The 9,287-nt window shown below is 34.9% G+C and overlaps 1 long non-coding RNA gene across 1 annotated transcript; it reads left to right on the top strand.

Moving 5' to 3' along the window:
- The first annotated feature begins 8,062 nt into the window (after positions 1-8,062).
- Positions 8,063-8,882, top strand: LOC149530356 (uncharacterized). The gene is made up of 2 exons (XR_016358695.1): positions 8,063-8,483; positions 8,646-8,882. It is a non-coding gene; the product is annotated as an uncharacterized LOC149530356 (long non-coding RNA).
- The last annotated feature ends 405 nt before the right edge of the window (positions 8,883-9,287 follow it).

The following is a 9,287-nucleotide window of genomic DNA, read 5'->3' as shown; positions in this document are numbered from 1 at the left end:
GAAAGCGGTTTCTACTCTAGGAAATCCATCATTTTGTTTCATCCATAACTCAATTGTCTACAACCTTGCAAGAATAGTCTCTTTTGTAAAGTTAGGTGTACAAGGAATAACTTCTTTAATCATTCGTGCCTTCTGATTGTAAGGAGGTGTCAAGGTCTTCGAAAAATTTCATATGATCTCATCTTTTGTCTTAGATCCACCACAACTCTCAATTCCTGCAATAATCTTATATATTCTACTCCTCTTATAGTTTCATCTTCTTGCATTTTAGCATCTTGAAATTTATAAAGGAATCCAAACTTTATGTGCAAACTTTAAAGATTTGACCTCTCGAAATTTTGATTCAGGATGAGTTGATATCAATGCTTCCGTAGGAAGTGTATTATGCACGAATAGGTCCTTTTCACTTTTTCATGTGAGTCTAGCTTATCTTCTTCTATCATAGTCTTATGATTCAAAGTAACCAACCAAAATTATGGACCCATGCATAATAGGTGAGTCTTCATCTTCTCCTTCCAACTATCACAATTAATTCCATCAAACTTTTGACTTTCTTTTCTTAAATACATCGCCATAGATCTCCTCAAGCTCTTAATCTTTTCCTTCAACAACTTGGTTCACTGGTACCAATTGTTAGAAAGTAAAGTCCAACTTGCTGAGAGGGGAGGGGGCTGGGGGTAATTAGTTATGCATTTAAAAAAAACTCTCAATATATTTATTAATTATGAAACATGTAAATAATAGATGCAACAACCATAGAAAGATAACCATGCACAATAACACTAGGCTTGTTAACTAGGGAAACCCTTGATTAGAGGGAAAACCCTGGTGGGAATGATTCCCACAAGATTATGTACTAATATGAATGTTCCTTGTGAAAGGATGAACTTTGTTAAGCACCAATGAAATATATTCAATACATATGAGTCCTTGTTAGGTGATTTTGAATCCTTGTTAGAAGATTCCAACCCTGTTAGGAGTTGAAAGGAGGACAACTGAACCCACTGTTCAAATAGCCTCAGTCTATCTTCACCAAACAATCTTCAAGATAATCATCATGTACCATCCAAGTTTTGAACTAGCTAAAAAATAACTTCTTTTCTAATACAACTCCGTTGAAGCTCACAATACATCTTCAACATCAAGCTCTACTCTGATCAAATACAATTTTGCATCCAAGTTCGCATAACCAACACAAATGATCTCACTGATCAATGTCACACTCTACCACAAGGAAATCACATTTCCTTTATACCAAGTCCCAAAACAAGTATTGAGTCAACCTTGAGGATTTCTCAATTTACAATGAATAATATAGGACATCATTAAGATATTACAATATATGTTACATCACAATTTACAATTGTCATAATGTTTTTAGCAATAGTTGGTTCATAGGAAACAACATATTGAACATACTTCATAAGTCAACTAAAAATTGCATATCTATTTTTGCTAACTAGAACATAGCTATATGACTTGAGCAAAAGCGCATAACAAATCCACGAAGCCCAAGAAAACCTGCATGCATAAAACCTATCACGGAGAAGAAAAAGACAAGAAGAGGCAAGGGTTTGATTTGAAAAACTCTAGATGAAGAAGAACAATTTTATTCAATGAATTCTTGATAAATTTACAAAGAGATCAATCCTTATAAAAGAGATCGAAACTCGAAAAGGGTAACCTAAAGCCTAAAAAAGCTAGGGTTGCACATTATAATTAATAAAATATTAATTATATGTACCTACAAGATAGCTTAAGAAAACTAGAGTAATAGGCAACTTAATTAATTAAATCAAAGTGATTTAATTAATAAGTGAAAAAAACTAATTACTCTAACACCCCCCCTTAAGCGAAGCTCAGGAGGTAAGCTAACCTAGCACAGCTATGAAAGCAGAAAGATGGGTCCCGACAACAAGGCCTAATCAGGTACCCAAAACAAGGAAATCTCTGTGAACTGGAGAAATAGAGAAAACCACATGGGAAAAACCCTACTCCAAAAAGAGATAGCAAAGAATGTTCCAGAAGATAGAAACAAAGAGAGATCATGAAGAGAACCACTGAAGCATGAAAAGCTGCAAAACTCTGTCAAAAGGTGCTAATCTATAGAACCTCCACGGAAATAGAAGGCACGAACCGAGCGTGTCTATATGGTAGATGATCCATCTCACAGAAATGCATAGGTAGCCAACCACTACAATCGCCTAGTATGTAGGATCAGGTACTAAATACATAGCTCACACTAACGAACCATCGAACCAAGGAAGCATTAGAACAACAAAATAACCCCCGCTTAATGCCAATAGGGTGAGGTGACAGGTAATTGAAAAGATGGGCCAAAAATCTCCTAAACACAGGAACCAAACACATCAAGAGTGAGGTACAAACACCTATAAAGGCATGTGTCATCAACACATCATGGGGATAATGTCGTGGAAGGGACACTCACTTGACAAAGGAAGAGGGCCTAAATGACAATCAACTATCCCCCCATGGCACTTTATAAAATAGTGCGAGTACAACAAATCACAATGATGAAAAGGATCCCGAAACACAAGAAGTGACACTTTATCTTAGTGCGTTTGCATAAAGATGCTTACAATGAATATCAACAATGATAAGAAAAAGCATAAGGCTGGTACAACAGAAAGTACAAGCCAAAACAAAGCATCTAAAGCAACAAAATCGATCATCAGACCTGAAATAGCCAGGATATCCACTAGCATGCAAAAATGCAGAAGGCTGAATAAAAAGTTCCTAGAGTAGAATCTGGAAAAAAAAACTAGCATCACTAAAAAGAGTGCAGAAACAGCTTTCCAATGATATAAAGAAGTCCAAAATCGGAGATTAGATGCTCAAGATACGCCTCTCGGAGTGCAAAACAGAACATCCAGCTTTGACTGCCAAAATAGGCAACCAAACTGTATCAAAACTCAAAAAAACCTATACCAATATCTCTGTCTTAGAACCAGCTTTCTAGTGCATTTTTCAGAACGAAAAAATATGTCCATATGCTCAAGTTACAGAGAAAAAACCACCAGGCCCTCTAAAATGCAAGAAAAATTATTTTTTTTAATAAAAAAAATAATTAAAAACAAAAAACTTGCACCACCCCCGCACTGCTGGCAGAGTGGCAGTCGAGCGGTGGTTGGGCGGAGGGAGGGCGGAGCACGGTGGGGTCGCGGCAGACGCTGTCAGTGGAGCCGTTGCGGGCCGTTGGTGGATCGCCAGCGGTAACCGCTAGTGGTGGCCATCAGTGGTGATCGCTAGCTGTGGCTCTCAACGGTGATCGCTAGCAGCTCCGCTGCGGGTTACTAACCGCTGCGGTTAAAACCGTGCAAAAATGTTTTTTTTTTTTTTTGCGATTTTTTTGTAAAATTCTGCCTCAGAGTGTGTGTAGAGGCCGTACGACAATTTTTTTTTGCCTCCTAGATCAACGTTGTCCAAATCAGACAAATTTTATATCAAAATGGGGGTTTTGACGCCTTCTAAATCCATCCGTGATGTCCATTTGGCCTCAAACTGCTCCGAAAATTGGTGACCCCCCTATTTTCTCAGAAAAAAACCTAAAAAAATACTAGATCTGATCTGCCAAATGCTTGTTCTCCCTTTTCCTTGAAACACTGAACAAGCTACAATAGATTTGGCTTTGATACCATGTAGGATTTGAGAAAAAGCGCATAACAAATCCACGAAGCCCAAGAAAACCTACATGTAGAAAACTTGTCACAGAGAAGAAAAAGACAAAAAAAGGCAAGGGTTTGATCTGAAAAACTCAGATGAAGAAGAATAATATTATTCAATGGATTCTTGATAAATTTACAAAGAGATCAATCCTTATAAAAGAGATCGAAACCCGAAAAGGGTAACCTAAAGCCTAAAAAAGCTAGGGTTGCACATTATAATTAATAAAATATTAATTATATGTACCTACAAGATAATTTAAGCAAACTAGAGTAATAGGCAACTTAATTAATTAAATCAAAGTGGTTTAATTAATAAGTGAAAACAACTAATTACTCTAACAACAATATCTTGAACATGTCTCTGACATTCTTCTAAGCTTGCTTAACCAAATTCCATCTTAGCTAAAAGATACAACTAATTTACTATTACCCACTTTCTAGAAACTCTCTCTAAAAGCTACCTCCAGAAAACATCACATAACTTCGTCATATCTTCATATTTCCTTCTGTGCAATTAACATAGCATCTGTACACATATTTGGATATATGTTCATGAGAACACAACCCAATTCATTAACCATTGACTACGCCAAACAATTCTTCTTCTGCAACTTTGGTAAACTTCACATAATAGTGTATATGTTGACTTCAATGACAAACTCTGTCATGAATGCAACACATAACCACTCAATCACATCTTTAGCAATGTTAATGTAGCTCCCCATAGGAATACATTAAGCATTCATGCTAAAAATTATATGACATAAATATATAATATCCACATATTTCATAATTTAAATAACCTATTCAATTCAATTGAACTCCTATAATGTGTGATTAAATCCCAACATTAAATTAATCGAAGTCTCTTGATTAAATATAAATATTTAAATACTAAATTCTAAATATATCCTGATATTACAAACATATTGTGAACCAAATCATGAAAGCCACTTAAATTGAACAACACAAAACCATAGTTAAAAGATAAAGGGTTACCGATTCCATGTCACTTGACAATTCAGTTGGGTGGTTAAAAGAGACTTGTCTACTATGTCAGAACAACTGAGGTCTAGGTTCAGATTTAGACTTGGTGAATATCTCCCCTTTCTTACCATAGAGTTATTGTGATAGGGCATGCTCATCTTGGTGATTCAGGGAAGTCGATGGGCGATACTTGCAATCCTGCATAAGATACAAGCATGCACATATACATGTATCTAAACTAAACAAACAATGACATGGAGTGGTGCAATGTGTAGATCCTAACTCATAGGTGACTACAACTCCCTCCTAGCACAACCATACACTGCATCAATCAGAAAAGTAAAACATACATACAACCATACACATGCAAGTATGAGATTAGTAACCAATAAGACACTTGCATACATGATAATAACTTAATTCATTAACTGAAGCATGCAAAACAATCTACATCATGAAAATAATGATAATCAACTACTAAAAGCATATAACATATAAACAAAGTCTTATGGTATAAATATGTCCATAATATAACGTCATACAACATGTCCTCAAAATACTGAGTAACTTGATACACACAGAAAAACATAGTTTAAACGAGTATCATAACATAATTCAAAAGTAAACTAGGGGTGGGTATTACATAATCAAACTTGGGTTATATTGAGGCTTATGCTTGGAAGCCCTCTCTTTCCCTTATATTTGAATATTTCGGGCATATTTCTGATTTGATATACAAATCTTATTGAGTGTTTCCATTTTCACCCTAAAAACATTGTTATAAAAATGAAGTTTGTATGATATTGGTTGGATAAGTATAATAGAGGTGGCAAATGATAAAAATCCCCACCTTAAAAAATAAGTTAGTGAAGCATGAGAAATGGTGGACCCAAAATGAATTAAGTGTGGAATAAAGACACAAGAATAAAAAATATCAAATCAAAAGTCAAAGATATAAAGAAGGTCAAAAATTATAATTAAAACCCCTGTAAGGGATCAAATGACAAGTTCACAAAAAATGTAAAGAAAAAATAAAATAATAATTAACTATAATTAGGTTCAAGGAATATAAAATAATGTATTTCAGATAACCAAATTTAGAGTCCCAACAAACCATATGACAAAAGTTAGAAAATAAGAAACTAAAGAAAATCAAAGAACTTTGTTGATTTTGGTAGCTTATAAATAATTACAGAGTATTTTATTCATAACTTTTGAGTCATCACTCATAGTCTCTTATTATTATATATGTTAGAAGAAAAGTAATCATCATCTTCAAATTTTGCTAGGTTAGATATGCAAATGTTGAACTAAATCTAGTCCATGATGAGGATTTGAACCTTGATTGTGTAAGTGAAATTTGACTCATGGGTTTGAACTCAATGTGTATGTCTCTTGATCTACCTCAAGTAAAATTTAAAATGTCCAAATGTCCAGACCTATGATAACACAATTCATATTGTTTACTAGATAGGGGATTCTCCCTTAATCAAATCTTGGATGAGATAACTAATGAATGCGATTGACAACAACAAAAAACTACGTGATAAGGACATGAAAATTACAGTTTGCATAACAAGAAAACAAAGGAAGATAAGGACATGGATAGCATAGTGGAGGAAGTCAAGAGTAGGGTTCAAACCTGGAGGGCTCTATGCAAAATATTGATGAGCAAAGCTACAACATTCTCAAAGAAGCTAATAAGAACATAAAGGTGCTCATCAACAAAATTGAAGAACATAGGGTCAACAAAGAGGATGAACATTCTCCTAACAATGCCAAAGATAGGTCTCTTGAGGATGGCTCAAGGAAGAGAATAAATCCAACACAAAGAAGAAGGATATCCAGGAACTTGATAAAGATCTGTCTGATATGAAAGAGGCAGCTGGAAGAATGTCTGAGCTCAAAATTTGAGCTGCGAAAATACTCAGAGAAATAACTTGAGCAACTTTCCTGGCTTTTGGGCATCTCCTAGTTTTTTGTTCTGCTCCCCTGTTTTTGTTTGGTTTATATCTTGTTTCCCTGTGGGGAGCTATTTCAAAATGTTGCATTTAGTTTGATTGATACTTTAAGTGCTTTATCTATGTTTTACTTTTAGATTTGTAAGGGTTTTAAGGCCACATTAAAACCTGTTTTCCTTAATCAAAAACAAAAAAACTACGTGATGTATCCTAGATGTTGATACAAAGAGATAATGAAATGCCGATGTGATTAATAATAAAAGCTCTAGAATAAGTCTACCACACCTCAAATAAATTTGCATTTATCCTTAAATACAATTTCAAAGTTGGCAAGTGAAAACTTCAAATCAAAACATAATCACTAATTAGGAGAAAAAAACTTAGACATAAATATCAATTTAAATTTAAAAGTTTTAAATTAATTCTTACATAATATATGCCTAATGTGAATCAATCTTGCTAACTAGACATTTGAATTTAGACCAATCCTTCATCTAACACTCTTTATCGTGGTGATGGAAGACAGTGATTCAAAACACCAATTAGAAAAAAAAAACACTATACAATTGAATCTTGAAACTTGGGAAAGTGAATCAGTATCCACAAACCCTAACTTCATGTGCTTGTAGAGCCTAAATTATATGTCAAACTAAACAAATTTTTTTGGTTGTTTTTGGTATGGAATTGACATCTTCAAAAATACTTTTCTAGCTCCTAGGTATTAACAAAACTCTTTGTAGAGATCATCAAGCATCAAAGGGTCAAAAAATGAACATTTCAAAGTGCCTCGTCATGCCCACTCAAAGATGTACCAATGGTAGTTCAATTATAAAATGTCAATGCTTGTGGACAAATGTCCCAATAATCACACACAAATGAGTCACTTACCAACCAAAAATACTAGAAAGTAATTGACTATTAATACATGTTTTATCAAAGCTCATTTAAAATTAACAATTAAAAGTTTGATTAGTGGTACTCTTCATGTGAATAACAAACTTTAAGTCAATGAGCCCTTGGTCTATTGGTGAAGTTGAATGATCCACAAAGAGTCCACCGAAGATAAAGTTTTGTTGAGTGCAAGGCTCATACATCATAAGGGATGAGGTCGAGATCGAGTCCTAGGTGATGGCATGGATGCCTCTCAGTCCTTGGCTATAAACTGAAGAGATTTGAGGACGAGTAGACTCGTATCGAGTTCCTAAAATAACCTCACACATTTGAACCCTCCCTCAAAAACAAATAACAAAACTTAAATTTTCTATAAGAACTTCCATATCATACTACCTAATACACATAGGTAGCACCATATTATGCAATCATTTGTCATTCAATGAAGCACACCGACGTGAGGAGATCCCAAAGACGTTTGGGAAACGCGGAAGGTTTGCATTTTTCGCTAATTATTTAAAACAAACAAATCGATGGCTGTACGATTGAGACGGCTTGGGCCTATAAATAGTCGGGTAGGGTTTCAAAACTGTTTGTAGGGTTAGGGTTATATTTCTCCGCTCTGTGTATTTACAGATAAAGCTGGAGGTTCTAAAATCAGCAAACTCACAAGCGGCGGGCCGAAAGAGACAGAATCTCAAAGTTTGTTCTTTCATTTGTTTAGTATATGCTTTGCTTGTGCCGTGTTTCTGTTGCTGTCCTTTGTTTTGTAATGTTTCGGTAAAGCTGCAGTATAGGGTTTTAAGTATGAACTGAGATGAATGTCATCATTAAAGCGAGGTGGGATATTTGTGATGCCTATCTCGTGTCGGAAGTTGACTAAATCGAATCTGTCTTGCTGAGCAGCTGAGCAGTTGATTTTACCGTCGCTGCCCTATGCTCGGCGAGAATACATTCTGTATGAATCTCTACTTTTGGCTTTTCATTTTTCTATGCACTTTTCTTTCTCCGTGCTTGACGATTCATTCACATCTTGCATTTGTAGACGAGATCGTCTTCAATATGTCTAGGATTGTGGATTTGTTTTGTTTGATCGGCTTTGATTCGATTTGATTTTCAGATTTGAGCGTAAATTTTTGTTGTCGCGTAAGGGCTTTCCAGCAGGTTTTCTGAAAAGATTTGGGTGTGAAAGATTACTTCAACTTTGAAGCATTTGCATATGGTCTTGAATGTTTTGGGCAAATCCTAAAATTGCAACCAGTACTATAAGGATTACAAATGTTTGGTGAAATTTTAGAATTTTCATAGATCTTTGACGGTAGTTGAAGTGAAGTTGTAAATGTAAGATTTGGCAAAATGTTTTTTAATTGGTTACATGATTTTAATTGATATTATAGATTTATAATCAGAAATACAAATGTAGAGATCATCACTGTAATACATAGTTCATGCTTCCTAACGGAAAGTTTTACAACCTTTTAAGATAGATTCAAGGAAGTATGAAATCTATTACCGTGCTATTCAAAATCTCACCAGCTAAATTCTTTATTCAAAGCCCTTAATTGCCAAAATAGGGCATACCTTAAGATTTTGCAGAAGACATTTATTTCGCTTCTTCACTTCCCTACCTTTGGATGTGTCCCTTGAAGTGTTCTCACCCTCCCATTATGGGCCTTGTCCCATCAATGAGTAGATGAGTAGATGTTTCGTATTCGAATTGGAAAACGAAATTAGAATATGTTTTATATTCGTTGTTTGGTAA

The sequence above is a fragment of the Cupressus sempervirens genome, chromosome 11 (assembly GCF_028749045.1).
Source record: "Cupressus sempervirens isolate cs-2001-9-10 chromosome 11, ASM2874904v1, whole genome shotgun sequence".
NCBI lineage: Eukaryota > Viridiplantae > Streptophyta > Pinopsida > Cupressales > Cupressaceae > Cupressus > Cupressus sempervirens.
This window is presented reverse-complemented; position numbering and strand designations above follow the sequence as displayed.